The sequence below is a fragment of the Macrotis lagotis genome, chromosome 1, assembly GCF_037893015.1.
Source record: "Macrotis lagotis isolate mMagLag1 chromosome 1, bilby.v1.9.chrom.fasta, whole genome shotgun sequence".
Classification (NCBI taxonomy): domain Eukaryota; kingdom Metazoa; phylum Chordata; class Mammalia; order Peramelemorphia; family Peramelidae; genus Macrotis; species Macrotis lagotis.
The window spans coordinates 746224020-746251349 of NC_133658.1; the positions used below are offsets into that span (position 1 = coordinate 746224020).

At 36.4% G+C, this 27330-nt stretch overlaps 1 protein-coding gene and 1 long non-coding RNA gene across 2 annotated transcripts in view; one reads left to right on the plus strand and one right to left on the minus strand.

The window, feature by feature from the left end:
- LOC141487740 (uncharacterized) overlaps nucleotides 1-3874 on the minus strand; it is an 87598-nt gene extending 83724 nt beyond the window's left edge. Inside the window, exon 1 of the long non-coding RNA XR_012468501.1 lies at nucleotides 3830-3874. This is a non-coding gene — a long non-coding RNA (uncharacterized LOC141487740). The remainder of the gene's footprint in view (nucleotides 1-3829) is intronic.
- Nucleotides 1-27330, plus strand: part of OPCML (opioid binding protein/cell adhesion molecule like) — a 732434-nt gene that overhangs the window by 184253 nt on the left and 520851 nt on the right. The window lies entirely within an intron of this gene.

Consider the following 27330-nt stretch of genomic DNA (forward strand, 5'->3'; position numbering starts at 1 on the left):
GAGTTTAGAGTATTTGAATGTATATCAGTTTATATGTTGTAGTCCTCTAGAATAAAAGCAAGAATTGGAGTGGAAAAGAAAGACTATGCTCAGCTACTGAACTCCTAGAGAAAGAAGAAATAACATGAAGGTTGGTAGATAATGGTGACTACCACTGGGATTAGATGATAAAAATGATATGGTAAGTCTCAAACAAGGAGTATAGGTTAAATGAAGAAGGCAGAAGGAGGCTTTGGAAATGGCACTGGAAAGAATAATCTTACTCACTATCCAGGACTACTGGTTGGGGGTGTAAAAGAAGGTTCAAACTATATTAGAAGGGATGTTCAAGGATGCGATACTATCCAATGTGTTTCAAATTTCTCTGGAGAATGAGAGGGAAAAGTCCAAAATGAATGGAAGTTTGTTAATTATGGAATGAGAATTTTGGGGATAGACAAGGTTGGGGTGAGTCATTGGAGATCTATTGCTGAAGCAGACAGGAAATAAAGAGCAGATTATATGTGCGGGGCAGGTGTAAGGGTAAGTTAGTTTATTCTTAGGCAGTTTAGAATTCAGTAATAGTAAGAGTCTGGAGTTCATTAACATTAAGAAGAGTAAAATTTTTTCTATCAAGACTTCACCTTGGTGGTAATAAGGACTAGGGTTCCACTTGGGGGTCGTACAGTCAGGATATATTGGACCTTCCCTCAGTGGAGTAGTAGAGTCTTTTGACTAAATAAGCTTGCATTGCCTGGTCACAGGATCTGACTATATCCATCCTATCCTTTCCTTGATTGGCCAAGGCTAAGCCCAGTTGGTCATTATGTGGGCCTTACTGGTTCAGAGTGGATTGCTACAGCAATTGTTTCAGTTTTGGCCAGAAACCCTGAGGGTGTTCCCCCTTCTAGATTGAGGGGTTTGTGTGGGGTTTGTTTGTTTTGTTTTATTTTGATTTTTGAACTAGGAGAAAGAGCCTTTGTTGGTTTTTTTTGCTTGTTTCTTTCTACCTGCCTTTATCATTGAGATAATCTGAGGGTCCTTCAATTCTCAACAATTTTTTTTTCTTCTTTTTTTGGAAGTAGTCATTTTTGACCTCTGCCCCATCTCTTGCTTATCTAAAGTTGATGAATGAATGGGAGTTGCCTCAATCAATCTGTGACCTGGGAAAGACTTTTTTAAAGGTCTCCTACTCCATTCAGGGCCATCTCCAGTCATCCTGGTTTGTATCTGACCACTGGACCAGTTGGCTTTGGAGAAGTGAACCCCCTGGTGACTTTGCATAGCACCCCTTCACTTAAATACAACCAAGTTACATACTATGGCATCACTTCCTTGATATCAGGGACTTCTTCAAGAATGGAGGACAAACAACAAGAAAGAAGATTCAGTTAGGGAATTTCAGTGATAATAAGAATTTGGATAATGGGAAAGAAGTCCTTCAATGGCACATAAACTCTGAGTCAGTTCTGGAAAGAAACTATTTTCCTGTAAAGTTCACAGGGTCAGTAAGACTGAGAGTTTAGAGAAGTTTTCATATGTGTTTCTATTTGTTATTAATTTTTAATGATACATTTTGTTTTTATGCCACAGACACAGATATTCTTCTACCTATTAAGTGAACCTTGCCTTATAACAGGGGAAAAAACATTGATTATATCTGGCAGTGAATATAACATTCTATATCCATAGGTTCCAACTTTTCCAATGAAGGGTTGAAGATGACTCTTATGAATTTTTAACCTTTGAAATCCCCACCGGTTCTCTCACAGTGAGAGTTATCCCCAAGTGGAACAGATTTCTTTGAGAGATAGTATGCTTCCTGTCATTATAGATCTTCAATGAAGGACTGGATGATCACTTGTCAGTTGTACTTTAGAGGGAATTTTTTCCCTGGGGAGAGGATGAACTAGAGGCTACTGAGGTCCCTTTAAACTGTTGTATTATATCATTTTCCAGTAGGAGTCTTAGGGAGGAAGTGTACATGGAATAGTATTACTATACTTCATTCTAGGAGCCAGCTTGTATTGGGGAGTTGGTCCCCATCATCCACAAATCATGATCTTCCTGCTATAGACATGTACACATGAGTTTGTCATATTTCACAGATGAAACCATTTTTCCTTGTAATCCATCCATTGACTCAGAGGTTCCAGGTTCCCTAGAGAAGTGTCTCAGAGCTATATGACATACCTGAGTTTACAGTTTTGCTTCCACAGCGCTGAGTTAGCTGAATATTTTTTGGTAGAGGTGAGAGGAACGAAGAGGGTAGGAAATAGAGCTATAAATGACAAAGACATTTTGTATAATGGTCCTTTGTAAGGAAGGGCCTTGGAAGTGCCCATGATTCTGGCAAAAGGGTCATACCATTCATCATCCTGAATTCCTTGGTGAATCCATTGTTACTGTGTAGCTTTAATACAGCAACAACTGCTTTCTCATCTCCAAAGGGGCAGCTTCCCTGCACCATCTGTGTAGCTTAACTCTAGTGGAATAGGAGGGAATTGCTTAGAATAATAGTCAGTGGTCTTTAATCACAGCCTCCAAACTTACCTTGCTGGCCTTAGAACAGAAAGTAAAAGTAAGGGTGGGGGGGGGAGAGAGAGAGAGAGAGAGAGAGAGAGAGAGAGAGAGAGAGAGAGAGAGAGAGAGAGAGAGAGAGAGAGAGAAAGTAAGAGACAAGTCTCAGTTTGTTTATTCTATGTTTTAATAATTGGCTGATTAAGTTCCATTTTTATTTGGTTTCACTGGCAATCAGATAGAGAGCTGTAATATCCACTCACACCTTGTAATTACCATTAATTTCTTCCCTTTACTCTGCACAGTCAGGACAAGGTTGGCAGAGGAAGCCATGGGAGAATGAGTGAATCAGACTGGAGTAAAAATGCATATTCATGAAGCCAAGCAAGCAGAAGCTCCGAGGAGAGCCGGAGCTGATGGGGAGGGCAGGAAGGGAAAGAAGACTGAGAGATGGAAAGGGGGGAAAATACCTTGAATTGGAGACAAAGGGAAATGGAGGAAAATGTTGAAGTCAGCACAACAGCCTTGCTAGCTTAATTACCATAATGATGTAAAATAGTCCAATCAGCAATCTGGGGCTAATCTTTCATGTATTACAGGTCTCTCCTTCAGAAAGCTCCACAGCTTAAATGCATTTTTAATGAAGATATTCCAGGCAAGCAGATAATTTCCCACTCTTTACAGGAGGGAATCAGAGCACATTAAATGGGCTGTTCCCCTTCCCTTTGACTGCCCAGAGTTCTTGCTCTGTCTAGCTCAGGGGAGTGATTGTCTTCCACAGTGTGTCACTCAAACCCTGACTCTCCCCATGAAGCAGCTGGGGACCTTGGGCACTAGAGAGGGCTCCTGAACAGTTTCTTAAGATTAGAATCCAAAGATCTGGTGTCCCCTGATTATCAGTCCTTTCTTTGGGACCCACAGAAAGCTAGTTTCCTTAGCTGGAACCTGGATGAAGAGAAAAAAGGAGGGAGAGACAGAGACAGAGACAGGGATACAGAGAGAGAGACAGAGAAACAAAGCAGAGACAAGCAGAGAGAGAGAGAGACAGAGACAGAGAGAGACAGAGACAGAGACACAGAAAAACAGAGACAGAGATAGAGAGTGAGAGGCAGAGGCAAAGAGACACATCTACAGAGAAAGACAGAGACAGGGATAGTCAGAAAGAGATGGATATAAAAAGACAGAGAAAGAGACGGGCAAGCAGAGAGAGGCAGAAAGAGAGAAAATAAACAAAGAGAGACAAACAGAGAGATAAAGACAGACTAACAGACAGACAGAAAGGCAAATAAGGAGATAGAAATACCCTAAAGCAGGGGGTTCAGTGGCCTACCTTGTCCCATCTGGCATCAGGTTCATCAGACTTGGCTTGACTATGTGATTCTCTTAGTCCAGATGCTGCTGGGACTCTTCCTGCCTCTATGCTATGACTTCATAATGCATTTGTACCACTTACCTGGGAAACATTCATTTTCCAGCCAGCATGGGTACATAGGAAGGCTCTGAGCTATTGGTCACCTTCCTTCAGCCAGCATAGTTCTTTCCCATGACTTCTGCCTTCACTGATTCACTGAATACTCCTCCACAATTAGTCTATATAATAGGGAATGGAGTTGATTTGATTAGTATGAGCTGCATGTTCCTTGTTCCATTGTTTTCCTGTCCATATGTCTAAATGGTAATGTTAACAACAGTTTATTAAGCATTTTCTATGTGCCAGACACTATGCTAGGCACTGGGGACAGAAATAAAGGTATAAATGGTCCCTTCCCCATGGAATTTATATTTTAATGGGAGATATAACATGTAAGTAGCTAGGTTCGCACAAATATATATATATATATATATATATATATATATATATATATACACACACACACACACAGAGGAGTTAGAAGTCATTTTGAGAAGGGAAGGCATTGGTAGGTGAGGGAGGCTGCACATGACTTTCTGAGTAGATAGAAAATTGACTGATTCTTGGAGGAATCTGGGGAAACTAATTGGGGAGAATATTCAAAGAATGGGGAACAGTCAATGCAAAGATACTGAAATGGGAGGTAGAATGTCTTGTTTGAATTAACAGTAGTGTGACAAAGGGCATGAAGGGCTAGAAAGGTAACCCTATAGTATTCCTTTCATGGACTATGGGACTTGCTAGAGAGTCACCTAAGAAAGATCAGGTGAGGTGAAATCCTATGATGCAACACCTGCTTAAGTGGTCAGGAGGGCAAAATATTTCATTTTCTTTCATTGGTATTTTGGAGGTTATTTGGAATAGTGCAAAAGCTGAGCTCCAGTTAGAAAGACTTGGAGTCAAATACTTCTGGGGGCACTTATTAGCTGCAGGACTAGGCAAATCACTAAATCTCTCTGTGACTCAGTCAATGTCTTAGAACTTACTTATTTAGTTATATATGGGAGGTGATCTGGCAGAGGGAGTTCCCACATCAGGATATGTCCTTTAATCCCTTTAGGAGCTTACAGTGTCACTAGTATAAACAATTAAAAGAGTTAATTCCTTTTCAGAAGTCAAGAACCTCAGATTCATCCAAGGAAAAGATCTCTTGCCTACTACTATCCCATCTTCCCAATATATTGATATAGGGCATGGAGAATTCAAGGGTTAGAAGCTTCTAAAAGCTGAAAAGGCAAATATATGTATTTTTGCAAATGAAATTCCTTGATTTCATTATAGTCAATGCTTGAATTTCTAGCTAGTTATTTATAAGACACCTATAACTGAATTACACAGGCATTTGGCAACCTAATTAGGTTAATTTTAAACAACCACAGGAGGGAAACACATGTTTTTCATTGTCTGTTTCCATGGTTGACTGCATGATGATGTGGTAGGTAGAAAGCTCTCTCTCTCTCTCTCTCTCTCTCTCTCTCTCTCTCTCTCTCTCTCTCTCTCTCTCTCTCTCTCTCTCTCTCTCTCTCTCTCTTTCTCTCTTTCTCTCTTTTTCTCTCTCTTTCTCTCTTTCTCTTTCTCTCTCTCTCTCTTTCTCTCTCTTTCTCTTTCTGCCCTTTCCTTTCTTTTTTTTTTTTTTAACTGGGTTACAGCCCTCTCCTGTGAGTAGAGTAGAAAAAAGAAAACTTTAGGTGGAGAGTGAGGAGATAATAGAATAAACTTTCTGTTTTCTATTGTCAAGGAATACTATAGAAAGGGGAAATGCTGAAATTTCATTTATAGTGAAACATAAGTACTGTCCTGTGTGAAAGCTGTGGATAAAATTTCAAGAAGTTGTGTAAACTTCTCTCTAGATCTTTGAAAATGCTATGGGCTATATTATTATTGAAGGGAACTGCTCTAATACTTTTATATTTGTAATATGAGGGGAAATATATGAGTGGATTCCCTTCCATCTCTATAATGTAATGATTCTAGTTTCCTTTTGTGAATAGTTTCACAGAACTAAAGAACCCCAGAATTGTAAGAAAACATGAAGGTATTCTCATTCAACTCTTGCTCAAAATATTAATTATATTTTGTTTTATCTCAGATAAATCAGCAAGCCTCTTCTTGAAGACCTCCAGTGATAAGAAACTCACTATCTCCCATAGCAGTACATTTAATCTTTGGACAGCTCTAATTGTTAGAAAATTATACTGAGTTAAACTCAACCTTCTTGTAACTTCCATCCATTAATCCTAGTTATCCCCTCTGGGGACAAAAAGAAGAACACGTCTAATGCCTCTTTAACCTGTCAGCTGCTAAAATATTTGAAAATTGTTCTCATGTCATTCCTGAGTTTTCTCTTTTTCTCCAGGTTAAGCATACTCATTTTCTTCAACCAGTACGTATATATAGCATGTTTTTGAGTCACCTTACAATCTTAATCGTCTTTCTGTGAGGGCATGCCAACTCATCAATGATCCATCTAAAATTAGTTACATTGACCATGATGCTCCAGATGGGATCCGATCAGAATGGAGTTGAGTGGGACTATTGCTTTCTGTTATCTGGGCAGTCAATTTCCTTTCAGGTCATTTATGATAGCAGCAGTTTGTTTTGTTTTGTTCTAACTACCACTGATTCATATTGAGAACAAGGTTCTTTGGAAGCCCAAGATTTTCCCTACATAAATTTCTAATCATAACTTTTTGATCCTATATTTCTACCTCCTTCCTACATACTTGATTTTTGGGAGCCAAGTAATATGCTTATGAAATTTATCTTGTTATAGCTGTCATATAATAAGAGACTGTTGAGATATTTTTTTGAATCCCTACTTTATCATTCAGGCTATTCTTGGCTGTCTTTCATGGCTTCCTGTCACCTGAAAATTTCATAATCATGACCTTTAGACCATCTCCAAGTCATTAATAAAAATGTTGAATAGTTCAACAGCAAGGACATAGCCTTTTGTCACTCCAATAGACACCTCTTTACAGGGTGATGAATCAATCCATTAATTGACACTTTAGCTATAGTTGTTCAACCAACTATGAATTCACTTAAGTAGTCTTTCATTGGTGCTGTATTTCTTTATCTCACAAAGCTATCATGAGGAACTGTAAGATGAGAAATTTACTGAAATCTGATATACCATGGGTTTAATATTCCCCTTAACTACCAGTCTGATATGTGAAAAAAAGAGGGCATGGCTTGTTCTTGGTGAACTCAAAGCCAACTTGTTGTTACCTGCTCCTGTGATTTTAAGATGATATGGAGGTGACCTTATTACAATTCTAATTATTTCCACATCTCCCAGTTTTTCCTTGTTAGTTGGAATTTGTTTGGGAGCAAAAGTTCCTTTTGTTTTTTCTTCCTACTAGGAGATGAAATTTTCCTAAAAGTAAATCAAAAGCTTTTTCAGGTGCTCTGTTTTTAGAATTCATCTTCCATAAAAATTGGGAGAATCCATGTCCTTTCTGCTTTATTTTGGATCTGTTTCATTTCTTGCCCTTCATTAGAAAATGTCTGAATAGTAACTGATCTTATTTAGCCATTAGAAGTTTACAAAGTTTTTTGAATAATTATAATAATAATAATAATAATATAGTAGGTGAAATGCTGGATTTTCCATCTGGGCCATCTCTAATCCAGATTCAGATACTTCTGACCATATATTAAAAGTAATAGGGTTACAATAACATTTTTGGAACACACCTTTGTGAACACACCTTCACTTTAGTAAAATGTCTTTGGGAGTTCTGTGGAGTGGATTACAGAGGGAAGGAATTGGCTGCTGGGTAAACAATTAGTATAGATGAGAAGTAATAAATGGATAGATGAGGATGAATACAAGCTATATTGCAGAAATGAAAACAATGACTGATTGAATCAATCCATCGAAAAGTATTTATTAAGCCTCTACCATATCCCAGGCACTGTCCCTATGAAGGAACTATCTTTTTTTGTTTGGGAGGTAGTCAAAAAAATTCTAGACTTCAAATCTGGAAGAACTGAGTTTAAATCATGCTTCATACCCTTACAAGTTATGTGATTCTGAATAAGACTTTTAAACCTTCCTCAGCCTCAGCTGTTGATCAATTATGTATGATTGTAGGTGACCCCATTTGGGTTTTTTTTGGCAAAGATTCTGGAGTAGTTTATTTCCTTCTACAGCTCATTTCAGAGAAGGGGAAACTGAGATAGATAAGATTAAATGACTTGTCCAGGGTCATATGGCAAGCCAGTGCCTGAGATCAGATTTGAATCCACAAAAATAAGTCTGACTCCAAGTCCAACACTCTGACCACTGTACCACATAGTAGGTTCAAATTTAACCTCAGACATTTCTGCTGTATGGCCCCGGTTCAGTTGCTTAACCTCTGTTTACTTAAGTTTCCACAATTGTAATATGGTGAAAATAATAGTAACTGTTTCCCAGCATTATTGTGAGGAGTAAATGAAATTATAAAGAACTTATATCAATGTCTGATACATAGTAAGTACTATATAAATATTGGTTATTGTTATTGATACTTTTGTCATTCTTATCGTTCTCTTATCATCATCATCATCATTATATAAACCCAGCCTTTTCTGATTTTAACATTATTTCTCTTTCTTTAATTCCACCTTTCCATTTTCAGGGGTTTAGATAGAGGATCTTCTTTGCTCTCTTAGTCACAGAGGTAGCCATTTAGAAAGCACCTCTGTGCTAAGCTATATACCTGGTCATGGATGTGGCTTAAAGTGGAGTGAATAGCCTCTTAGTTACCTAGAAAATGAAATGAGACAGATGGATGGGGAACATTGCAAAAGATGATATTCAATAAAGCTTGAGTCATCCTTCCCCTGACAACTGAATGATTTTTTTTCATCCCCTGCAGTTAGAGCTTATTTGATTTGGAATGAGAGGAGAAAATGAATAAGCAAGAACTTATAACTTACTTCTCCCGATGATCATAACTACTCAATAGACTGTCCTTAACAAGTTCCCCCACTAACAAGTTGCTATTGTTTTCATGTTTGGGGAGTGACTTAATCCTGTGTATGATAACATCCTCAAGAAAGGAGAGTATTCAGCTGTGACAGCTTTCTACTGACCTAAACAATTGCCATAGGAAAGCACCATTAGCAGCTACCCTCTTCACTGGCTCCCCCCCACTCCTCCCCACTAGGAAAAACTAGGCTCAATACTACTATTAAATTTCCCTTAAAAATAAACTCCTCAAGGAAAAATCAATGCACATGTGTTTTAACACTTGTCACCAATAGATCAAATGGCCAATCTCACATATATTATTCTACCCAAAGGTTTAAATTTTACAGAAACCTTCTTTGGTGGCATGTTTGAGAGCACATTGGTTATTAGGCAGTTTGAGTGGAGAACAAGGAGAAGGAAAAAAAAAGGAAGATGAAAGTCCTTTTTTATCCTGTTTGCTCAGTGATTCTGAGCCTGGCCTCTACTTAATGAAGACTGCATCAATCCTAAGGGAGAGTCTAAAACAAAATCAAGCAAAGCACCCAGGTTTTAGAGGGGATCCTTTTTCTAATGAACTAAATTACTTTTTCTTTCAATCATTTCCTCTTTTTTTTAGTCATTTCTAACTCTGAGAAATTTTTTTTGTTTTAATTTTTTAAGGAAGGAAAATTAATAAGCACAGCATGAACAAGTCATGATTGTGGAAGATATGGCACCAGAAACAATGGCAATAATAGTGGGATAGCTTTTACATTTGGGTGTAATACATGATATACCTTATCTAACAAATAAAACCAAACTTTTTTGACCTTTGTGTGATCATGGGTAGGCACATCTCTAATAAGTAGGTGACAGGAGGACCTGAACCCAAATTCAACTTCATTAACTAGCCATGTGACCTTAAGCAAGGCATCTTTTTTTCTGTTTCCCTGTCTATAAAAATGAGAATGGTAATAACTCCAACCTACAAGGGTTGCCATGAAGCTTAAATGAAGTGTCATTTGTAAAATGCTTTGCAGATATAAATGATGGTATTATTATTCCCATGACTCAGTTTCTTCATCTGAAAAACAAGACACTACTATTCTACTAATTATTCAATACAATTATTGAAATATCTTAATTTAAAAAATGGTGAGGAGGGTTCATGGAATGAAAGGTCAGTGTGGATTAACAGTATGAGGAAACATCCAAAAAGTCTAATTTGATGTAGGGTATAATTAATAGAAGTTAAATGCCCAGAAAGAATGAGGGGATAGTCCCATTATATTCTACCCTTTCCAAAGAGACAGCTCAGTATAGTGGAAATGGTTTGGAATTTGGGAGTAGAAAATTTGGTTTTGAATTCATGCTCTGCTCCTTCCTGCCTGTGTGATATTAGGAACACTCCAATCTCTCTCTGTCTCTGTTCATCATCTGCAAAATAAGGGATTTTTTGAAGTGGTCTCTAAGTCACACTCTAGTTCTAAATCTACAATAATCTATGACTTAATGAGCACATACAGAGTATTGCATAAGTTTCAGATTTTTTTATTTTTATTTGTTTATTTTGTTTCCTTTTTTAAAAAAAATGTTTTGGTGGGGAGGGGATGTTGACCATTTGTTATAATAAGAAGGTCAGTGTGAGAAAATAATAATAATAATGATAATAATCATAATCATAATAATAATAGCTGATATTGATGAAGCACTTGAGAAGTGCTTTATAGATATTACTTTATTTGATCCTCCCTATCCTGAAAGGATTGGCTTTTATTATCCTCTACTATAAAAATAGGGGAACGGAAGTTCAGAGGAATCAAATTATGTGCCCATGGTCATTTAAATATTAAAACTTATGAATATTTGGTGCTGTCAATTGGACCTTGAAGTCATGTAATAGTCATGGCAGACCATATCTGTAATTCCAGTTACAAGGGGATGTCAAGACTGATTGACCTCTTGAATCTGTGGACTAACTTATTGGCAGTCTACACCAGAGTTAGCATTAATATGGGGAGCCCCAGGAGAGGAGGAGCCACTGAGTGGTCTAAGGAGGGGTGAACCCACCTACTTTGGAAACAGATCAAATTAGAATTTCCAAGCTAGCCAGAGTGTATTAAATGAGTAAGTGCCTGTATTTTCAAGCTAAACTAGACAAGGAGAGCAAATCTTAGAACAATTTATATACATGCACACACAAACACACACATACATTATATGAAAATTGGAAACATTTAAACTGGAAAAAAATCTTAGAAGAATGTGATCCTTGGCTTCAGGTATATGAAGGGTTGTTATATGAGAAAAATTATTAATCACTTTTTTTTTATCTTAGGAGATAAAACTAATGGGAAATAGATCCAGAGTAGGCAATTGATAAAAGGTTTTCAAACAAATGAATGATGTAATATGGAGTTCAATATAATAGAGTTGCTTAAACTATTGGAATATAGCAATAATAAAAACAATAACCATCTTAAGATTGTAAAAAAGTAGAATCAAATTTCTCATAAGTTAATGAGTTTCCTGTAATCCAAGGTTCAAAGATTTGACTAACTCTTGATGGAGAAGTTATAGGAGTGATTTTTGTTAGAGGTAGGTATTAGACCAAATGTATTCTACATTTCCTTTCAGTTCTGAAATTTGATGTATTTTGGAATTGAATTGGATGTATTGGTATTGCAGATAGATGTATTGGTAAAGTACATAGAATCATAGGTATAAAAATCAAAAACAAAATAAAAAACCAAACCTCTCTTTTTTTTTTAGTTTTTTTTTCAAGGCAATGGGGTTAAGTGGCTTGCCCAAGGCCACACAACTAGGTAATTATTAAGTGTCTGAGGTCAGATTTGAACTCAGGTACTCCTGACTCCAGGGTCAGTGCTCTATCCCCTGCACCACCTAGCCACCCCCGCAAACCTCTCTTAATAAGCACAGAAAGACATACAATTAGTTATTCTATTAATATGTTTTGGAGTCCTCATTTGACCAGTTCATTGGACTGTAGCATTAGGATCATAAAGGAACTTAAGAAGACAACTAGACCTACCCTTTCTCTAATGCACAAGGAGCAAGAATAGAAAGGCAATGAGACATAATGAGTAAAACACTAGAATTAGAGGAAGGAAGAAGATATATGGAATTTGCTTCAGATATTTTCCAGCTTTGTAACCTTGAATAAGTCACAACTTCTTTCTCTTTTTCCCACATATGCAAAATGGTATTATTAATAATAACAGGATTTTTGTGAGAATTCAATGAGGTAATTGTAAAGTACCTAGCACACCTTAAAACAATATATAAATATTAGCTATTATCGTAATCTTAATATTCATCATCATCATCATCATCAATATCACTATGATGGTAATTTAAATAAGACAATGTACATACAGACAACTTTGCAAACCTTTAAGTCTGTATAAGCATGGAATGCTCTAAAGATAAGCAACAGAATGTTTTCCAAACCTCACTTTTCACCAACTGTTCCAAACACCTCCTCTGCCAAAGCCTTAACCAGATTTGCTAATGAAAAGACAAACTGACTAATTGGAGTTTCTCCTCCTCACCTGAACCCTTCCCACCTTCAGATAGCAGTGCTAATGAGCAGGAAAATGTCCAAGAGAGTTGCAGTAGGAGGGAATAAGAACATAAAGGGGTAGGGGGTGTTGCAGATTAGAGAAACCATCTTTGAATAACTGAGGGCTAGGGAAAACAGGCCTTTTATTGAATGAAGGAAATCTTACAGAAATGATGCTTATTTTTAATGTTGCTTATTGTAGGCAGGAAGCCATAATGACTTTCTTCTATCATACTTCTCAATGTGCCTTGAGGCTAACAAGTGATGGGCGCAGCCAATAAATGTAAGATAGTGATAGCCTGTTCATTTAAAAAGCCAGTTTGAAGTGTTTATTTATGATTTACAATGAACTTCAAGGAGAACCTGGGTTTCTGGATGGTACAAATGAATTACCACTTAAAGCATATAGTATTTATTCTGAGCAGACCTGGCCAGGAAGCTGAGTTGAAAGGGTCAGGTCCTAAGTTTAGATGACAAATGTTAAAATAAGTAGAAATTTGAAGGATCAAAGACATTCCTCTAGTTCTCTCTTTTTACACAAACATTAATGATAATGACTCTTTACTTAAAGGGTATTGGTCTATACATCATAGTTGCCCAGAATGAGGAATATCCCAAAGCTGCAAGGACAAGGATATTTTGGTGAAGATTCTTAGTGTGAACATAGTAGGAATTCATTGAGAAACAATTGCAAGTCTCTGCTGTGGTTCATGAAGTGAAGTAGAAAGTGGTACTAATAGCATCTTCTTACAACTGACTTCCTTGCACTTGGAACCAAGAGAGGAACTTTGGGGACATCTGTCCCAAGTATATATAAATATAAGGAATAGCAAGAATTTCATAGTATTTGGAAGCTCCAGTTCTCAGAGCCATATGGGAGTTTGCAATGAAAGAAGACAGTGCTTAGAACTGTAAAGCAATATATAAATAGACTTTAGATTAACTACCCCACAGGTTGATTTAAGAGCTCAACATATTTATATGTACAACCATATATGTATACATCTGTACCTATGTATACTTATGTGAACATATTTGTATATATACCTATGTGTTTATTTATTAGTCATTTTCAATTGTGTTTGACTTTCCATGACTATATTTGGGGTTTTCTTGGCAAAGATACCGGAGTGATTTGCAATTTCTTTCCTACTTCATTTAACAGATGGGAATTGAGTCAATGTCACACAATTAGAGAGTGTCTGGGGCTGGATTTGAACTCAAGTCTTTCTGACTTCAGTCCTGGTATGCTACTCACTGTGCTACTTTATCGCCTTGTGTGTATATGTATACACTCAGATTTTCCTGATTTCAGGTCCATATCTACACTGTGCCACCCAGCTCCCTCAATTTTCAGTCTCCAGTCAGGATGGCACCTAATCCATTCCAGATAAATGGCTCTCTCCTATTACCTAGAGATATTACCACCTCCCTGGCATCCATAGGTCAATGGAAAGAGAAATAGATTTGGTGTCAAATCTTCTCTTTGACACTGGCTAGATCATAACCTCCCTGGCTTTAGTTTGCTCAGAGCTATAGAAATGGGATTGGAATAGATGGCCTCTAGGGTCTGTTCCAGTTCTAAATCTATGATCCTTGGAATATCACCCTGACATCAGAGAATGGCCAAAATCCCTCCATAAATCTAACAATGCAATTGTTATGTTTGAAGATACTTTGAACAGTATCTACTATGTCAAATTTTACTTCTTAGATATACTTACTTAGATGATATTCTTAGTAGTGGAAGGATGTCATCTGGACCATTTTAAAGAATAAAAAAAACTGAGGCCCAGAGAGATATTAATTGACCTACCTGAGGTCACACAGGAAACCACAGTATTTGGGGTCAGTTCTACTGGCTCCAAAAATAGAGTATTTTCCATGGTAAAACACTATATATATGCTTTCTTGCAGTATTGGGCATGTTGTAAGGGTCTAATAACTATTAATCTGTCAAACTGCTCTCTGCTACAACTGAAAACCATTTCTACTCCATTTCTACTCAAAATGAAAATTGAGAATAGGTCACCATTCTTTTTTTTATCATAATCCTTCATCTATTTGAAGACTGTTATTAAGTATCCTCTTAGTCTTCCCTTTGCTAAAAAATATCATTTCTTTTACTTTCTTCATGGGCCCTATTCCCAAGCCTATAATTATTTTTACAGCATCCATAGACTCTTAGAAATGAAATAAATTTCAGATGTCAGCTTATCCAACTTGTATTTGAGCAGGAATTCCCCTCCTCAACCTCCCAAAACATTTCTCCATTCTCTGCTTGAAGACTTCTGATGAAAAGGAACCCAGTAGCTCTGAGGAAACTAATTCTACTTTGTAACAGCTCTAATTTTAGCAATTAAAAAAATTACAAAAAGCTGTAATTTTCCTCTCTTTAAATTCACCCACTACTATTCTTCTTTAAGACCATTTTAATCGCCTCCTCCCTCCAAATATTTTCCAGGATGAACATATTCAATTCCTTCAAGAAATCTTGAGTATGAAGAATGTTCTCTAGTTTTCTAACTATTCTGGTCAATTTACACTAGACATGCTTTATTTTGTCAGAATTCCCATATCCCTTTTAACTTGTAGCATACCAGACTGTTGTCAGTTCTTTTAAAAAAGTCTGATCTAAGCCCAGGATAAAAGAAAAGAAAGGCATGGCAATTTTAAGCTTAAAAATCTATGGTGTCAGGGAAGTTAACAACCTCCTGGATAATTTTTAGCCTATGTATTTGTGATTTCTTCCCTGGAATTTCATTTTAGTTTTGGTTGTGTTTGAATCTTTTCATCTATTTTAAAATTTTATATTTATTTTTTAGCTTTGCTAGATATCAGAATCAGGACAGAGACAGATCTTTTGCTGGCTAATTAAAGCCCTGCATGTTAATGAACTCCCAGCACTTTTCTGCCTTGGAGTGTTTGCAGCCCCACAGGAAATTAATAAGAGCTTTAATCACTTGGAGACTGGAAAGGTCAGTGCCCACTAAGGGTTCAAATGCAGAGAAGGCAGTACAATCATATCCTATTTTAAAAGCATAACAACAACAAGCTTTGGGCAATTGGAGCATAACAGCATCAATATGAAGATAAATTAAAGGATCAGCGCTGATCATAGGACTAAAGGTGGGAGAACCCCCCCCCCAAAACAAGGAGTTATTATCATATACTAGGCTATTGTGCCACCCTCTCTTATCCTTAACTTCTTACCAATAACTTTGATGTAGACAATGGAGCTAGTTCTTCATGTCATATTATATACTATTAGATTGTCGGAGCTATAATGGAACAATACAGGGCATTTCCTATCTAACAAATTTGTACATAACCAATCAGCTAACTATTGAGATTACAAGTCACTTAGGTACTCTGAGTACCCAGAAATAGACTTTGGGCCATAGTAATCATGTGAGTAGGTTGGCTAGAAGCAAGCGGATTCCATTATGTAAAATTGATGAGTTCCACCAAGTCCCAGTGGTCATTTTCAATGGTAGGATGGATTATATAGAATAGAAACTGGAAGTAGTTGAAAAGTTATTGCAAGAGGCCAGGGGAAGAGCATGAATTAAGATAGTAGGAGTACAAATAAGAGATACTCTATTTTATTTTCCAATATGAGGATTAAGGGAAAGGTAGATGTCAAAGATGACTAAACCACTGAAAATAGGAGCCAGGTAAAGGAAGGGGAATTTGATTTCTAGTTCATCTCTAGTCATATTGAATTTCAAGAGGCAGCAAGACACCCAAAGTAGAAATGGCTAGCAGAGAACTGAAGATAAATTATTGTAACTCAGCAGACAGGTTGAGGCTGTATAAATCAATTTGTGAGGCATACTTGAAGAGGAGAGGTTGACCCCATGAGAATGGATGAGATTTTTGGAAACTAGAAAATACAAAGGATATCCCTGAGGACTTAGGACTAAACTTTGGGGCACTTGAACAAATTTTGGATTGGGACAAGAAAGAAGAGCCACTGAGAAAGACAGCAATTTGAGAAGAAAATCATGATACTGCAGGAAGGTGACAGCTAAGAGAGGAATAGAATAGAAGGTGGGGTTAGTCAATAATGATAAATACTATTAAGAGGCAATGAGAAGTGACCATTGCATGTAGTAATTAAAAAGTTATACACGACTTTTGACACCATGAGTAGAGCATCTGTAGGAGTAGCTACCATCTTATTTTTCTTCATCCTGTCATTCATGTAAAAGCATCTCTATCCTTCAAGATCCATCCAGTTAAGATTCTACCTTTTCTATGAAATATTAATAACTACCTGCTTGAAAAAATTCTTTCCTATTCTGAACTCCTATGTAATTTGCCTTTGCCATTAATTTGATATTTCTCATTTTCTATCTTATGTTCCTATTTTTGTCATACCCTATAAATTACCTGATTACAGGAATCACATATTCTGCAGTCTTGAGTTTTAGAGACCAAGTCATCTGTAAACTTGAAAAGGAGTTACTACCCATGAACACAGAAGATATTTTATATAGAAATCAAATAATTAAGTTGATGGACAAATAAAATAACAAATAAGTTAATTAAACACTAAATTTGAATCAGTTAAACTTAAAAAAATTAAGTCCATTGTTTTGAACTCAATAATTGCCAACTCAAAATAAGGTTATTTATTAACTTCTTTTTTTAAAAAAAATGCTTTGGACAATACTTGGCTTTAACCTCAAAAAAATGCATGATTGTTTACAAAGGCCTGTCTGAAAATAGACTGTTTTTTGAATATAGGATGTCTCCTAATATGGTAATCCTATTTATGAAAGGAGAATGCTGATGTTCTCAATGGAGAAGACATAGGAAGGGGAAACTTTGTTAATTTGTTTTGGTTTATTAAATAAAAATAGATCACTTCTTTGAGAAAAAAGGAAGGAAGAAACAAAGTAATGATGAAAGAAAGGAGAGAGGGAAGGAAGGAAGAAGGTAAGGCAAACCAGAGGCAGAGGCAGAGGCAGAGGTAGGGCAAGAAAATAAATGGGAGGAAAGAAGGATTTATAAAGTGTATCTGATTTGTAAGGCACTGTGCAAAATATTAAGGACAAATGTTTGTCCTTCATTCTCAAGAGGACCATGGTGTCAGGGAAGTGATACTATGACAAACACATGAATTGGATTTGAGTGAGGGGCTGCTGTGCTAATCCTCATTTTCTTCTCCAGCATCATCTGGATCCAGTGGTTGGATATGAATGAGAATAATTGGAGATGGCCCTGGATATAAGGCATTTAGGGATAAGTGACCTTCTCAGGGTCACACAGCTGATTAGTGATTAAGTATCTGAGGTTGAATTCAAATGCCTGCCCTCCAGACTCCAATGTCAGTGCTCTATCCACTGTACTACCAAGATGTCCCTAATGATAAAAATAGAAGCTATTCTCATAGTACCTGTTCTCAAGGATCCCACAATGTATTTATAAGAAAAACATACCTCAAAAGAGGTATGGTAAGGTAGAGCATGGAGGGTTAGTTTTGAAGTCTAGAATCAAGTCCAGGATGGGGATGAAAACTGAGCTAGTTTTCTCCACAGAATGGAGACTCCAATAGGAGCTGAGCAGAAAGAGAATGGGCAAGGTCTTATAAAGATTGAAATACTTCATAAAGATCTATGACTTTTTTATTTTGTCTTTTTCCATTTCTTCTCTTGCCTGACTGGAGTATTGTACATATTAAGAACAAAATCCCAAATTCTAATAATGGGCTTAATGGATTAAAGTTTTAGTTTGAAAAAACTTATTTTAATTATTCTAACTTCCTCTAGCTAGAATGTACTGAAAACCATCTCCCACTATGTTATCTCAAACAAAAATAAAGAAAATATCCATTCTTCTCAGAAACTCCATTTGTTTAATGACATGATCATCTTCCCAATTGATTATGAAAGCCTCAACTATCCAGTCAAGTCATGAATCAATCATAGCCACTGAACATAGAAAATTACTCTTTTGGCAACATTGATCATCTCTACAAGTGATGCTGGCACCTAGCTCCAAATGAGCTGACATGCACTGCCTCCATTTTATTATTCTTCAACTTAGTTAATGAATTTAGTTTCCTATTCATTCAAGGTGTTCAGTTCAGCAGTGGTCCATTCCCAGTGCCTATGACCTCCTGTTACAAATTCCCAGTTTATTGATGGATTTAATGATAGTAAGAAGGTTATAAAGTTTCCTATACACTCCATGGTCATTACCGGTAGTTGCCTAAAAGAATCTAGTTTAGTTGAATTTTAAGGTACTTTCCATCTCTAAATCTATAATCCTATGATCCTTCAAGACCAAGAAGAAAGTAAGATCCTAATTGGCCTAGAGGTGATGTAGGCTGAAAATAGAAAAAAACAGGTTTCTCTATTAAAGTAGATTCTAAAACTATGTTGCATACATGTTTCTTACTGAGATTGTGCATAGTTTATTCCCTAATATTCTCACATTAAAAATGATTTCTAACATGATAAATATTTTATTAGGCATTTATTAAGTGCCTGCCATGTGTTTGGCAATGTGCTAAGCAATTAAAAAATGTCAATTGATCCTCAAAACAACCCTATGAGGTAGGGTTATTATTAACTCTTTATAGTTGAGGAAACATAAGACAAAAAGAAGTGAACTGACTTACCTAGAGTTGCAAAACTAGTAAATTCCAGAAGACAGACTTGAACTCAGACTTTTCTGACCCCAGACCCAGTAGTCAGTCTGTTATCTACTTAACTGCCTCATTTTCTAGGTATGCATTAAGGATGATATTCCATATATTTAACAATGCTAAGCAAGACTTAGGGGAAGAGGTATATTCCCAAACTTTCAGATATTAAAGAAAACATCAATATTTTTAGCCAAGTAATAGGAATGACCAGAGGTGGAAATAGAATGTAGTCTGTTTGGAAGGCTCCATAGTATTTTGCATTGCCATATATTCACTGTCAAATTAAATCAGCTAGCATTTAGTAGTCACCTACCATGTGCTAAGATATGTTCTAAATTCTGGAAATGTAAACTCAAAATAAAAATATTGTGATGATGAACATTAAGAGGTTAGGATCTGGTTTTGGATCATATAGAGCACCTCTTTGGAGAAAAAATGTTCTTCAGATTTCCTCTGTAGACTTTATAATTATTAATGACTTCCATTAGGTCAGTAAAGTCCAACCTCCTTACCACCTATTGCATGTAATATTTTAATAACTTCCTTAAAGATCAACTCTCCCTCTATGCTTTTTTCCAATTCATCCTTCATATCTCCGAATTATCTTTCTTATAGAAGGATTTGTTTATATCACTACTCTGCTCACAAATTTTTAGTGACTTCCTTTGAATAATGATTAAAACTCCAGCTAAACAGAATCATTCTTTCCCCCACAAAGTATGTCTTCTGCTCAAACCCTATTTCTTTTACCTACATTGTTCTCTATACCTTCAATGTCCTCTGTGATAAATACCTTTGAGTCCCTGCTTATCTTTAAAGACATCTCCTTGGAGCCTAAATAATTTCTTTGTCTGGTAATCTTCACCCTTGGTCCTCATATAAAAACTGTAGTCTATGACTCTTAATGAATTTATTATGTAGTAGGATGATTGAATGAAGGATATGATGCAGCAACATCACAGACAACTTAATATAATCATTTCATTTTTCAGAAGAGGAATCTGATGTCCAAAGGAGGTAAAAGGTAGAGATAGTAAAGGTGATTATTAGAAGAACTGGAATTTAGATCTAGATCCTCTAGGGCTAATGTCTGTATTATTTCCATTTCACCATTCTGTTTCTGTAACTATTATGTATTATGGTAAATACACTACTGGGTTAGGAACTAGAAAGATCTTAATTCAAAGATGGCCTCAGACTCTTACTAGTTATGAGACCCTAGACAATTCTTTTAACTATGTCTCAATTTCCTTATCAATTAAGTGGGGGATAGTAGTAGCTCTCCCACTTAGCATTGTTCTGTGTATAAAATGAGATAAAATCTATTAAACACTCTTCCTACTTTAAACTTATATAGTCTTCTTGTTGCTGAGTTGTTTGAGACATTCCCAATTCTTCATGACCCCATTTGGCTTTGTCTTGGCAGAGATACTAGAGTAGTTTTCCATTTTCTTCTGTATCCCATTTCACAAATGAGTAAACTGAGGCAAAGAGGGTTAAGTGACTTGCCTAAGATTATACAACAAGTAAGAGTCTGAATCTAGATTTGAAGTCATGAAGAGAAGTCTTCCTGACTCCAGGTAGGACACTCTATCCACTGTACCAGTGTATATGTATGTGTGTGTGTGACCAATTATTAATGATTACAATATATAATATGATATATAATGTATTATATTTGTATAATTAGTATATATTATCAATAATATATTAAACATACATTTATATATGATTATTTCTATATTATATTCAGCTTTTATATTTGTAATATATGTGATTACATGTGATTCATTTATATATATATTTATGTGAAAACATACCTATATAATTTCTATAATAGAGTATGAGTTTCTATAATAGAGTATGAATTTTCAAGCTCAGCCATCTGGTTCAATGTTCTTATTTTACATAGAAGTAAACTGAGTCCCTGCCTGAGTCTCCCCCACCAAAATATGAGTCATGCCTGAAATCACATAGGTGGTAAGAAATTGATGGAATTTTAATTCAGGTTCTTTGATTCCCAATCCAGAATTATATCACTGCCTTTCTCATTAATTAAATTATTTAGGACTGTGTTAAAATTGCTTGTCTAAACATCATACTAGACATACTTCGAGAATAGGAACTGTATCTTATCCAAACATTTTATCTGCCATGCAACCTCACCCAGTACTTTGCACACAGTTAATACTTGGGAAATATTTGTTGAATGCTTCAGAGATCAAAGCAGACTCAGAACGGAAAAAAATATTGCTATGGTTTCATTACAATAAAACAGATTCTATGTTCCTTATGTACAAAACCTAACAAGTCAAAGGTATATTTTGGAGAGAACTGAGTAGTGGTATGATGAAGAGCAAATAGCATTGAGTTAGGAGACAGAGCGTATTCATTCAAACCCCAACTCTGCCACCTACTTCCTGTGCGACCTTGGGCAAGTCATTTAACTTTCGGGGGACCTCAATTTTCTCATCTTCAAAATGAAGGAGCAAGATGGAATGGCTTTGAGGTTTCCTTCCCCTTCTATATCTATGATCCCCTGACTTCCAAATTCTATTCTTAAATCCTATTTCTGATCTAGGACTAGAAGACCACATTCAAGAAATTTGAAGAGTGATTTGGTGGCTTGTCAAATTGTGGATTTGTTGTACTACTGAAATTAGAGAAAACAAGAAGTTCTTTCCTTATAAACAGTCAATTTATGAAAAGAACTTTAATGAAACTAATAAACTTATGAAAAACTTTCCCCTAAAAGTTGCTGACTCCTCTTGAAAATATTGCCATGGAGAATCTGCCATATTAGGTCCTAAAAGCCAAAACCTCTCGCTCAAATGGCAGAGAATGGATTAAAATAACCTGGCATCCCCAGGGTGTCCAGGCTACAAAAAGATAAAGTTCTGGCCAAGAATTTCCAGTAATTTATTTATTTATTGATTTATTTCCACCATGGAGACCCTGGATATGTGGGAGTCCCTGGCTATGAACCTGATGGGCCTATACAATTATCTTGTTTAGCTCCATGGAACCAGAAACTGCCTTGACCTGTGTTCAGTGAATAATTTATAATTGAAATTAAAGTTTACAATCTCAGAAGTGTCACTGAGCCTGAATGCAATAAGAGTCATGCCTAGAACTTAAAAATAAAAAGTTCATGAACATTTCCCTTCTTTAGTCAGAGAATTTCCCTTTTTTAGCCTGGAGCTTCAAATATTTACCTATATCTGTAGTCTTTTTAAGTTGAACTCACTATCCTACCATATTCACTCCATAGGAAACTAGGATCTCATACTTGGCTAGCTCTGTTCTGATGGGTATGCCTTTTGTTTTCCTCTTTGTAGCCCAGAGCAAGGCACCATAAAATTTTCCCACCAGTGGCTCTACCTGTGCATCACTTCTCCCTTGCCATTTCTAATATCCTTTTATGTGTTCCTTTCACCCATTAAAAAACATGTTCCTTTAGGATATAAAAACAATCAATGAAATATTCCCTTCTCACAAGGAATTTGAATTCTGTTGACAACATGTACATATGTAAACATATATAAAATAAATACAAAATTCATAAATGGTATTTAGAACAGGCAGAAGTAAAAAAATTCAATAAATATTCAATGTAGTTAGAAAGGGAAAGTTCTATATGAAAGTCTTCATATAGAATTAATGCTTGCATTTCATTTGAAAAGATGAGATGAATCAGAGGTGAGGAGCAAGTGTATTCCAGGTGTAGGGGATAGCCAATAGAAAGGCATGGTAATGGAGAATGAGGCATCATATATGAGTCACAGAGAAGGCCAGTTTGACTAGATCACAGAATGCTAAAAAGAGAAAATATGTGATAGGGCTGGAAAGATCAGACTAGAAAGAAGGGAAAGTTTTAGGAGGATTTTAAAGTACAAACAGAGTAGTCTATAGCCAATCAGAGATAATATGATATCACTGTAGTTTATTGAAGAAGGAAATAATATGGATAGATTTTCACTTAATGAAAATAATGTTGGCAGTTATATGGAACACACTGGAATGGAGAGATATGTGAGTCAGGGATATCAATTAGGAAGCCATTTTAATAATATTGATGAAAGATGAAGGCTTAAACCAAGAGAGTGGCTGTGTCAGTAGAGAGAAGGAATCAGATTGAGACATATTTTTGGCTTAAAAATAAAAAGATCTGGATAAGAGCAAGGGGTTGAATACGATGTTGAAGTTATAAACTTAGAAAATTGATACAATGGGTAATGATGTGATCAAGGAAAAGGGGAAAATAGTATCATGAATGCTTGGAGAGTATTCAGTAGAAGAGAAAATATGAAATGAAGCACAGGGAAGGTCATATTGCAAAAAGTTGAAACTTGAGTAAGAGTAGGCAGTTTTTCTAGGAGTTTGGCTGAGAAAGGTAGGAGAGATGTAGGGAATGACTTAAGGGAATGACATCCCTTGGTGGTTTTTAGAGGATGGGAAGTCTTAGGTTATTTCAAGTCAGTTTGGAAGAAATCAGTAGCTAGAGTGAGACTAAAAATTAGAAATAATGATTTTTAAGGAAAAATTTGTTTGAGAAGATAGGAGGAACTAGGATTAAAGGATTCATAGATAATGGCTTTGACAAAGAAAAAAAACTACCTACCCTATTGTCAAAGATTTGAGGAAAGAATATGTTAATATGATTTGAGCTGAAGACAAGGGGAGAAGGGACAATTCATGAAGGATGGTCTAATTTTATTCAATAATAAAAGAGATTAAGATTAATAGCAGATTGAGGAGAAGAAGAGTTGTGAGGGGCTTGAGCACATATTGGAAAGTTTAGAATATGTTCTTTAAGAATTGTATTAGAAAGGATAGACAACTTTTCTGCTCTGAGAACCCATTTGAAATTAGATAACATAATTTGTAGTGGACTCACCAAGCATGATTTTCTTCAATTAAGTCAACAGCGTCTGTTTAAGAATGTAAGGGCTCAAATTGCAAAACTCCCAAATCAAAGAGAAAATTCTAAAAGCTGCCAGAAACAAACAATTCAACTACCGAGGTTCCATAGTCAGGATTACACAGGATCTGGCAGCGTCTACATTAAGGTTTCATAGGGATTGGAATATGATATTCCAGAAGGCAAAATATCTTGGTTTACAACCGAGAATCAACTACCCAGCAAAACTGAACATCCTCTTCCAGAGGAAAAGATGGACTTTTAATGAAACAGGGGACTTTCAAACTTTCCTATTGAAACAACCAGAGCTGAACAGAAAGTTTGATCTCCAAGTATAGGACTCTGGTGAACCACAGAGGGAGTGGAAGAGAATGACTAACTATGAGGAACTTAACGATATTGAACTATTTGTATTCCTGAATGGGTAGAAGATACTGATAACTTATATGAACTTTCTCATTTATAAGAGCTGTTAGAAGGAGCAGAATAGGGCAGAGGGAGGAGCAGAATAGAATGATATAGTAAAAATATGGAGTCAATGGATAATAAAGTACTGGGAGGAAGAGAAAGATGAAGAAGAAGTTCAGAAATTTCACATAAGAAGCAAGAAAAAGCTTTTTTAATGTCATGGAACAAGGGAAGACAAGGGGGAATGAGTGAGCCTTCATTCTCATCAGAAATGGCTCAGAGAGGAAATAACACACACACACTTAATAGGGTAGAGAAATCTATCTTACCCTAGAGAAAAATGAGAAGAAAGGGATGGGATAAGGGGGAATGGGGGGAGGGAAGGTGGGAATAGGTGATAGAAGAGAGGGAAGATCGAGGGAGAGGGTACTCAGATACATCACACTTTTAGACAGGGCCAGGATGAAAGGAGAGAGAGAATAGAATAAATGAGAGTGGGGAGGAATAGAGTGGAGGTACAACTAGTAATAGCAACTGAGGGGAAAATATTGAAGAAACTTCTCTGGTGGACTTACCCCAGAAACAGAGCCATTGAAATCTGAACACAGACTGAAGTACATTTTGTTTTAATTTTTCCAAGGCAAATGGGGTTAAGTGGCTTGCCCAAGGCCACACAGCTAGGTAATTATTAAGTGTCTGAGGCCGGATTTGAACTCAGGAACTCCTGACTCCAGGGCGGTGCTCTATCCACTGTGCCACCTAGCCACCCCATGCACCACCTAGCCAAACCGGTTTCTCATCTTCTTGGGGGGAGGGGAGTTTATACTTACTCTTATAACAAAATTATTGTAGTTATATAAAGTAATTAAATCTACATCTTTCACAGATAAAAAGAGTTAATTGACCAAGCATATTTAACTGTTCTTCTCTTTGATGGTCATGCTCTCCAGTCTTGTAAGTCTGTACCAAAAATATACTAGAAGTTAATGATGAGCTGGGATGCCCTTTGCCTTCTCAGAGACTTGTGGTCATCATTTGCCCACTTACTCTGTTCCCACAAAGTGCTTTCCCACTCTGAGCAAAAGACAACCTCCTCCTTTCTTCCTTTGGCTCCTCCTCCTGTTATTTTCCAGGTCTAGGAAGGGACTGGGATGGGACCAGGACTGTGGAGATCTGCTGGACCTTGCCTGCCACACCAAGATGAAGGTGACAGATTCCTAGAAGAAAATGATATACCATTTAGAACAAGTTTAAGCTCAGAGAAATATGAGGGGAAAAGGGAAGTAAAGCAATGTGGTATTGAGGGAAGCATCTTGAATTTCTAAAATTTTATTATTGTATTTAAAAAAACATATGCAAGTCTGTAGAAAAATTATATATATATATATATTAATAAAAGAAATATTTTATTCAAAAAAGAATGGAAGGGGCTCATTGTGGAAATATTTCTGGATTATGAATGTAATTCTTAAGAAAGAATAAACAGATTGCCTTGCTGAAGTGAGGACCCAGGTAAAATCATTAAAGTGCTTATGGTAGGGGGAGGTAGGGAACAAGAAACAACAGATAAGAGACAAAGATGACTTAGGTTGGCTCTCTTGTGTATGCAGAAGAATGATAGTTCATTTGACAAAAATAAGAAGAGGCAGGTTCAGGGAGAGACACAACTTTCCCTGATTTTTACTGACAGATTCCCCAAAGTTAAGGACTCAGATTATATGCCTTATATGTTTTATGCACTATCCAGAACAGTGCCACCTCTTACACAGTTTTGTAGCTGACTATGATAATGGTTGGCAGTCATGTGCTTCAGCTATCTGTTGAACAACTGCTCTTTAGAGATGACAATTTTCAGATCAAACATAAGTTAAATAGAATTGGCTAGAACCCAAGTAGCATTACCTCCTTCAAACAATTTGGATTGATTTGTACCCTTTGGTTTGAGTGACTTATTTATTTATTTTTCAAATCAAAAGCTAATAAACAGGTCATAGATGTCAATGGTTAATTCCCTGCTGATTTTTAGACAGGAGAGCTGAGCAAGTTATGCTAGGGGTTTAGAAGGAAACTGCTGGGTTAACAAATGCTCAGCCTTAGGATTTGGTGATAAATTAACTCAAATAACTTCTTCAGTAATGAAATGTTGAACTAGATGCAGAAAAGCCAAGTCGTTTTATCACCAGGACTCAGTAGTTATAATTCCTATTGGCAGCTATTTCCAGCAGACTCTTTGACCTTGGACAAGTCATTTACCTCTTTGCACTCTCCTATGAAGTGACTTCTTTACTCTTAGCCTTGAGGTGGTCATTGGATTATGTTTATGCTTTTTGTACCACATCAAAGCAATTACAGTAGCTGAGTCAATGAATCAACTAATTACTCAATGAACATTTGTTAAATATCTAACATGTGCCAGAAACTATCCTGGACACTAAAGATACAAAGGCAGAAATAAGACAGCTTTTACCCTTCAGAAATTTGCTTTCCATTAGGGAAAGCACATTGTTCACTTAAGAAGGAATGGGGATAAGGTCTGGTCTGAGGGTTCCAATGGGATAGGGATTTCCAGATGAGGAAACTCCCACTGTCAATGCTAGCATTTTTTTTCTGAAACTTTAGTCATTTTTACTTGTCCAGAATGAGAAGAAGGAAAGTCCCTACCCCAGAGTCACAGAGTTCATATTTTATTTGTTAGTAACAAGACTTGAACCTAGTTCTTCCTGGATTCAAACCCAGTTCTCTAATCATTGTGTCTACCTCTGTAGACATAAAGATATTAAAATATATGAAAAATGCAAGGTGATTTTGTTGTTGGGTAGGAGATCATGAAAAGCCAAGTTTCAAAGGAAGCCAGGAAGGATCCCATAGGCTTTCTGTCAGACCTTGTTCACATCGGGTCAGATTCCTG